Source organism: Triplophysa dalaica, chromosome 5, assembly GCF_015846415.1.
Source record: "Triplophysa dalaica isolate WHDGS20190420 chromosome 5, ASM1584641v1, whole genome shotgun sequence".
Taxonomy (NCBI): Eukaryota; Metazoa; Chordata; class Actinopteri; order Cypriniformes; family Nemacheilidae; genus Triplophysa; species Triplophysa dalaica.
Window position 1 is genome coordinate 20738215 of NC_079546.1, and position 7500 is coordinate 20745714.

The following is a 7500-nucleotide window of genomic DNA, read 5'->3' on the forward strand; positions in this document are numbered from 1 at the left end:
TGGACTCAAATCTCAGCTGGCCTTCTCATTAGCAATTGCTACTTTTCATACTGACAACAGGTCGCCTGTACTCAATGAGCCAAAGGTCTTTACACCCAAGGGAAAGCGGAAAATACAGCTGAACAAATTGGCCATGTCTGAGACGTGCATGTGGTTGCACACACACACCAAAATTATGATCTAAAAACATCTGGGCAGAGAGATTTTGGTCAGGGCGAAGGACTTGTTTGTACAACTGCCCAACAATAAGGGGTATATGGCTTTTCGTGATACTACAAGAAAGCAAAAAAAAAAAAACACGCAGCACAGCACACGGGACCACTGGCTTAATGAAAATGCAAGTAACTATGCAAGAAAACTTGTGGAATCTCAAGAGACAACTCCATTGTCTTTGAAAGTGAAGCTCCTGCATCATGTTGCTCTGGGTAAAAGCTAGACACATACCATACGGGAGACTCTTGTTATATGTGTCGAGGTGCATTAGCGAGGAGCGACACCTGCTGGTGTTTTGTGACTGAGCATATGAGCAAGTCCCAACACAACAACCTTTTTTTGCAGCGGTGAGCCTGGACGGGTATAATAGGGAGGGCTAAGAAGGAAGCCCCGAAAGACACTGACGTGGAGAATGCGGGCGTTGATACCGCTACTTCTCGCATGCAAAGCGAGCGCTCTACCATTTGAGCTAATTCCCTTGCATTGCCTCCAAAGATGCATGTTCCTTTGGCTAATTGAAACGGGGCATACAGGTGGTGGAAATACCTTTCCCATCGGGCAGGAAATGACTTTCGCTCCTCATCGCTCGGCTCGTTGTTCTAGGGGCATGATTCTCGATTAGGGTGCGACAGGTCCTGGGTTCAAATCCCGGACGAGCCCTGCTTTAAGCTTTCCACATAAGACTGGACGTACTTAAAGGAGCGCTATGCAATTCCATAATGTGACTGAATGGGACCCTCGGCCGGTTAGCTCAGTTGGTTACCAACCTCTGCCGAAATAAGTACTTCTTCTGACAACTGCCCAACAATGAGGGGGATATCGCTTTTCAAGAAACTGCAAAAAACTCGCACCACAGCACACAGGACCACTGGCTTAATGAAAATGCAAGTAAGGCTGCTAGGAAACTTGTGTCGAGGTGCATTAAAGAGGAACGAAACCTGCTTGTGTTTTGTGACTGAGCATTTGAGCAAGTCCCAACGCAACAACCTTTTTTTGCACCGGTGAGCCTCGACGGGTATTATATGGAGGGCTAAGAAGTACGAAGGAAGCCCCGAAAGACACTGACGTGGAGAATGCGGGCGTCGATCCCGCTACTTCTTGCATGCTAAGCTAGCGCTCTCCCATTTGAGCTAATTCCCCTGCTTTGTGTCCAATCATTTATGTTCATTTCGCTCATTGAAACAGGAAATACGGGCGGTGGAAATACCTTTCGCATCGGGCTGGAAATCACTATTGTTCTTTATCGTTCGGCTCGTTGGTCTAGGGGTATGATTCTCGCTTTGGGTGCGAGAGGTCCCGGGTTCAAATCCCGGACGAGCCCTCCTTTAAGCGCTCCACACAAGGCAGGACGTACTTAAAGGAGCGCTATGCGGATCCGAAATAGGTGGTTAGCTCAGATTGGAGAGTGTTACACTCAAGATTTGAATGTCTATTGATCGATCCTGGGTTTTGGCAAGTTTGCCTGTGTTCATCGCTTTGCTCTCGCTACCAAAGAGCTCTTTGACCTCATCAGACCGAGCAGCCTGTCCTCGGTAACCAGGCGGGTCATCTATCACTTGAAGTCGCATTCCATTGTGTAATGATTAGCACTCTGGACTCAAATCTCAGCTGGCCTTCTCATTAGCAATTGCTACTTTTCATACTGACAACAGGTCACCTGTACTCAATGAGCCAAAGGTCTTTACATCCAAGGGAAAGCGGAAAATACAGCTGAACAAATTGGCCATGTCTGAGACGTGCATGTGGTTGCACACACACACCAAAATTATGATCTAAAAACATCTGGGCGGAGAGATTTTTCTTGCCCAGGGCGAAGGACTTGTTTGTACAACTGCCCAACAATAACGGGTATATGGCTTTTCGTGATACTACAAGAAAGCAAAAAAAAAAAAACACGCAGCACAGCACACGGGACCACTGGCTTAATGAAAATGCAAGTAACTATGCAAGAAAACTTGTGGAATCTCAAGTGACAACTCTATTGTCTTTGAAAGTGAAGCTCCTGCATCATGTTGCTCTGGGTAAAAGCTAGACACATACCATACGGGAGACTCTTGTTATATGTGTCGAGGTGCATTAGCGAGGAGCGACACCTGCTGGTGTTTTGTGACTGAGCATATGAGCAAGTCCCAACACAACAACCTTTTTTTGCAGCGGTGAGCCTGGACGGGTATAATAGGGAGGGCTAAGAAGTAAGAAGGAAGCCCCGAAAGACACTGACGTGGAGAATGCGGGCGTCGATCCCGCTACTTCTCGCATGCAAAGCGAGCGCTCTACCATTTGAGCTAATTCCCCTGCATTGCCTCCAAAGATGCATGTTCCTTTGGCTAATTGAAACGGGGCATACAGGTGGTGGAAATACCTTTCCCATCGGGCATGAAATGACTTTCGCTCCTCATTGCTCGGCTCGTTGTTCTAGGGGCATGATTCTCGCTTAGGGTGCGAGAGGTCCCGGGTTCAAATCCCGGACGAGCCCTCCTTTAAGCGCTCCACATAAGGCAGGACGTACTTAAAGGAGCACTATGCCGATCCGAAATAGGTGGTTAGCTCAGATTGGAGAGTGTTACACTCAAGATTTTAATGTCTATTGATCGATCCTGGGTTTTGGCAAGTTTGCCTGTGTTCATCGCTTTGCTCTCGCTACCAAAGAGCTCTTTGACCTCATCAGACCGAGCAGCCTGTCCTCGGTAACCAGGCGGGTCATCTATCACTTGAAGTCGCATTCCATTGTGTAATGATTAGCACTCTGGACTCAAATCTCAGCTGGCCTTCTCATTAGCAATTGCTACTTTTCATACTGACAACAGGTCGCCTGTACTCAATGAGCCAAAGGTCTTTACACCCAAGGGAAAGCGGAAAATACAGCTGAACAAATTGGCCATGTCTGAGACGTGCATGTGGTTGCACACACACACCAAAATTATGATCTAAAAACATCTGGGCAGAGAGATTGTTCTTGCCCAGGGCGAAGGACTTGTTTGTACAACTGCCCAACAATAAGGTGTATATGGCTTTTCGTGATACTACAAGAAAGCAAAAAAAAAAAAACACGCAGCACAGCACACGGGACCACGGGCTTAATGAAAATGCAAGTAACTATGCAAGAAAACTTGTGGAATCTCAAGTGACAACTCCATTGTCTTTGAAAGTGAAGCTCCTGCATCATGTTGCTCTGGGTAAAAGCTAGACACATACCATACGGGAGACTCTTGTTATATGTGTCGAGGTGCATTAGCGAGGAGCGACACCTGCTGGTGTTTTGTGACTGAGCATATGAGCAAGTCCCAACACAACAACCTTTTTTTGCAGCGGTGAGCCTGGACGGGTATAATAGGGAGGGCTAAGAAGGAAGCCCCGAAAGACACTGACGTGGAGAATGCGGGCGTCGATCCCGCTACTTCTTGCATGCTAAGCAAGCGCTCTACCATTTGAGCTAATTCCCCTGCTTTGTGTCCAATGATTTATGTTCGTTTCGCTCATTGAAACGGGAAATACGGGCGGTGGAAATACCTTTCGCATCGGGCTGGAAATCAATATTGTTCTTTATTGTTCGGCTCGTTGGTCTAGGGGTATGATTCTCGCTTCGGGTGCGAGAGGTCCCGGGTTCAAATCCCGGACGAGCCCTCCTTTAAGCGCTCCACATAAGGCAGGACGTACTTAAAGGAGTGCTATGCGGATCCGAAATAGGTGGTTAGCTCAGATTGGAGAGTGTTACACTCAAGATTTGAATGTCTATTGATCGATCCTGGGTTTTGGCAAGTTTGCCTGTGTTCATCGCTTTGCTCTCGCTACCAAAGAGCTCTTTGACCTCATCAGACCGAGCAGCCTGTCCTCGGTAACCAGGCGGGTCATCTATCACTTGAAGTCGCATTCCATTGTGTAATGATTAGCACTCTGGACTCAAATCTCAGCTGGCCTTCTCATTTGCAATTGCTACTTTTCATACTGACAACAGGTCACCTGTACTCAATGAGCCAAAGGTCTTTACACCCAAGGGAAAGCGGAAAATACAGCTGAACAAATTGGCCATGTCTGAGACGTGCATGTGGTTGCACACACCCCCAAAATTATGATCTAAAAACATCTGGGCAGAGAGATTTTTCTTGCCCAGGGCGAAGGACTTGTTTGTACAACTGCCCAACAATAAGGGGTATATGGCTTTTCGTGATACTACAAGAAAGCAAAAAAAAAAAAACACGCAGCACAGCACAAGGGACCACTGGCTTAATGAAAATGCAAGTAGCTATGCAAGAAAACTTGTGGAATCTCAAGAGACAACTCCATTGTCTTTGAAAGTGAAGCTCCTGCATCATGTTGCTCTGGGTAAAAGCTAGACACATACCATACGGGAGACTCTTGTTATATGTGTCGAGGTGCATTAGCGAGGAGCGACACCTGCTGGTGTTTTGTGACTGAGCATATGAGCAAGTCCCAACACAACAACCTTTTTTTGCAGCGGTGAGCCTGGACGGGTTTAATAGGGAGGGCTAAGAAGGAAGCCCCGAAAGACACTGACATGGAGAATGGGGGCGTTGATCCCGCTACTTCTCGCATGCAAAGCGAGCGCTCTACCATTTGAGCTAATTCCCTTGCATTGCCTCCAAAGATGCATGTTCCTTTGGCTAATTGAAACGGGGCATACAGGTGGTGGAAATACCTTTCCCATCGGGCAGGAAATGAATTTCGCTCCTCATCGCTCGGCTCGTTGTTCTAGGGGCATGATTCTCGATTAGGGTGCGAGAGGTCCTGGGTTCAAATCCCGGACGAGCCCTGCTTTAAGCTTTCCACATAAGACTGGACGTACTTAAAGGAGCGCTATGCAATTCCATAATGTGACTCAATGGGACCCTCGGCCGGTTAGCTCAGTTGGTTACCAACCTCTGCCGAAATAAGTACTTCTTCTGACAACTGCCCAACAATGAGGGGGATATCGCTTTTCAAGAAACTGCAAAAAACTCGCACCACAGCACACAGGACCACTGGCTTAATGAAAATGCAAGTAAGGCTGCTAGGAAACTTGTGTCGAGGTGCATTAAAGAGGAACGAAACCTGCTTGTGTTTTGTGACTGAGCATTTGAGCAAGTCCCAACGCAACAACCTTTTTTTGCACCGGTGAGCCTCGACGGGTATTATATGGAGGGCTAAGAAGCACGAAGGAAGCCCCGAAAGACACTGACGTGGAGAATGCGGGCGTCGATCCCGCTACTTCTTGCATGCTAAGCTAGCGCTCTCCCATTTGAGCTAATTCCCCTGCTTTGTGTCCAATCATTTATGTTCATTTCGCTCATTGAAACAGGAAATACGGGCGGTGGAAATACCTTTCGCATCGGGCTGGAAATCACTATTGTTCTTAATCGTTCGGCTCGTTGGTCTAGGGGTATGATTCTCGCTTTGGGTGCGAGAGGTCCCGGGTTCAAATCCCAGAAGAGCCCTCCTTTAAGCGCTCCACACAAGGCAGGACGTACTTAAAGGAGCGCTATGCGGATCCGAAATAGGTGGTTAGCTCAGATTGGAGAGTGTTACACTCAAGATTTGAATGTCTATTGATCGATACTGGGTTTTGGCAAGTTTGCCTGTGTTCATCGCTTTGCTCTCGCTACCAAAGAGCTCTTTGACCTCATCAGACCGAGCAGCCTTTCCTCGGTAACCAGGCGGGTCATCTATCACTTGAAGTCGCATTCCATTGTGTAATGATTAGCACTCTGGACTCAAATCTCAGCTGGCCTTCTCATTAGCAATTGCTACTTTTCATACTGAAAACAGGTCACCTGTACTCAATGAGCCAAAGGTCTTTACACCCAAGGGAAAGCGGAAAATACAGCTGAACAAATTGGCCATGTCTGAGACGTGCATGTGGTTGCACACACACACCAAAATTATGATCTAAAAACATCTGGGCGGAGAGATTTTTCTTGCCCAGGGCGAAGGACTTGTTTGTACAACTGCCCAACAATAACGGGTATATGGCTTTTCGTGATACTACAAGAAAGCAAAAAAAAAAAAAACACGCAGCACAGCACACGGGACCACTGGCTTAATGAAAATGCAAGTAACTCTGCAAGAAAACTTGTGGAATCTCAAGTGACAACTCCATTGTCTTTGAAAGTGAAGCTCCTGCATCATGTTGCTCTGGGTAAAAGCTAGACACATACCATACGGGAGACTCTTGTTATATGTGTCGAGGTGCATTAGCGAGGAGCGACACCTGCTGGTGTTTTGTGACTGAGCATATGAGCAAGTCCCAACACGACAACCTTTTTTTGCAGCGGTGAGCCTGGACGGGTATAATAGGGAGGGCTAAGAAGGAAGCCCCGAAAGACACTGACGTGGAGAATGCGGGCGTCGATCCCGCTACTTCTCGCATGCAAAGCGAGCGCTCTACCATTTGAGCTAATTCCCTTGCATTGCCTCCAAAGATGCATGTTCCTTTGGCTAATTAAAACGGGGCATACAGGTGGTGGAAATACCTTTCCCATCGGGCAGGAAATGACTTTCGCTCCTCATCGCTCGGCTCGTTGTTCTAGGGGCATGATTCTCGCTTAGGGTGCGAGAGGTCCTGGCTTCAAATCCCGGACGAGCCCTGCTTTAAGCTTTCCACATAAGACTGGACGTACTTAAAGGAGCGCTATGCAATTCCATAATGTGACTGAATGGGACCCTCGGCCGGTTAGCTCAGTTGGTTACCAACCTCTGCCGAAATAAGTACTTCTTCTGACAACTGCCCAACAATGAGGGGGATATCGCTTTTCAAGAAACTGCAAAAAACTCGCACCACAGCACACAGGACCACTGGCTTAATGAAAATGCAAGTAAGGCTGCTAGGAAACTTGTGTCGAGGTGCATTAACGAGGAACGAAACCTGCTTGTGTTTGTGACTGAGCATATGAGCAAGTCCCAACGCAACAACCTTTTTTTGCACCGGTGAGCCTCGACGGGTATTATATGGAGGGCTAAGAAGTACGAAGGAAGCCCCGAAAGACACTGACGTGGAGAATGCGGGCGTCGATCCCGCTACTTCTTGCATGCTAAGCAAGCGCTCTACCATTTGAGCTAATTCCCCTGCTTTGTGTCCAATGATTTATGTTCGTTTCGCTCATTGAAACGGGAAATACGGGCGTTGGAAATACCTTTCGCATCGGGCTGGAAATCACTATTGTTCTTTATTGTTCGGCTCGTTGGTCTAGGGGTATGATTCTCGCTTCGGGTGCGAGAGGTCCCGGGTTCAAATCCCGGACGAGCCCTCCTTTAAGCGCTCCACATAAGGCAGGACGTACTTAAAGGAGTGCT

General features: G+C 47.6%; 4 non-coding genes across 4 annotated transcripts; all 4 read left to right on the top strand.

Annotated features, from left to right (window-relative positions):
* Window positions 1-1462: 1462 nt before the first annotated feature.
* trnap-ugg (transfer RNA proline (anticodon UGG)) lies at window positions 1463-1534 on the top strand. Its single transcript has one exon. It is a non-coding gene; the product is annotated as a tRNA-Pro (tRNA).
* A 1083-nt stretch (window positions 1535-2617) lies between these two features.
* Window positions 2618-2689, top strand: trnap-agg (transfer RNA proline (anticodon AGG)). Its single transcript has one exon. It is a non-coding gene; the product is annotated as a tRNA-Pro (tRNA).
* A 1076-nt stretch (window positions 2690-3765) lies between these two features.
* trnap-cgg (transfer RNA proline (anticodon CGG)) lies at window positions 3766-3837 on the top strand. Its single transcript has one exon. It is a non-coding gene; the product is annotated as a tRNA-Pro (tRNA).
* Window positions 3838-7382: 3545 nt separating this feature from the next.
* trnap-cgg (transfer RNA proline (anticodon CGG)) lies at window positions 7383-7454 on the top strand. Its single transcript has one exon. It is a non-coding gene; the product is annotated as a tRNA-Pro (tRNA).
* Window positions 7455-7500: the final 46 nt, after the last annotated feature.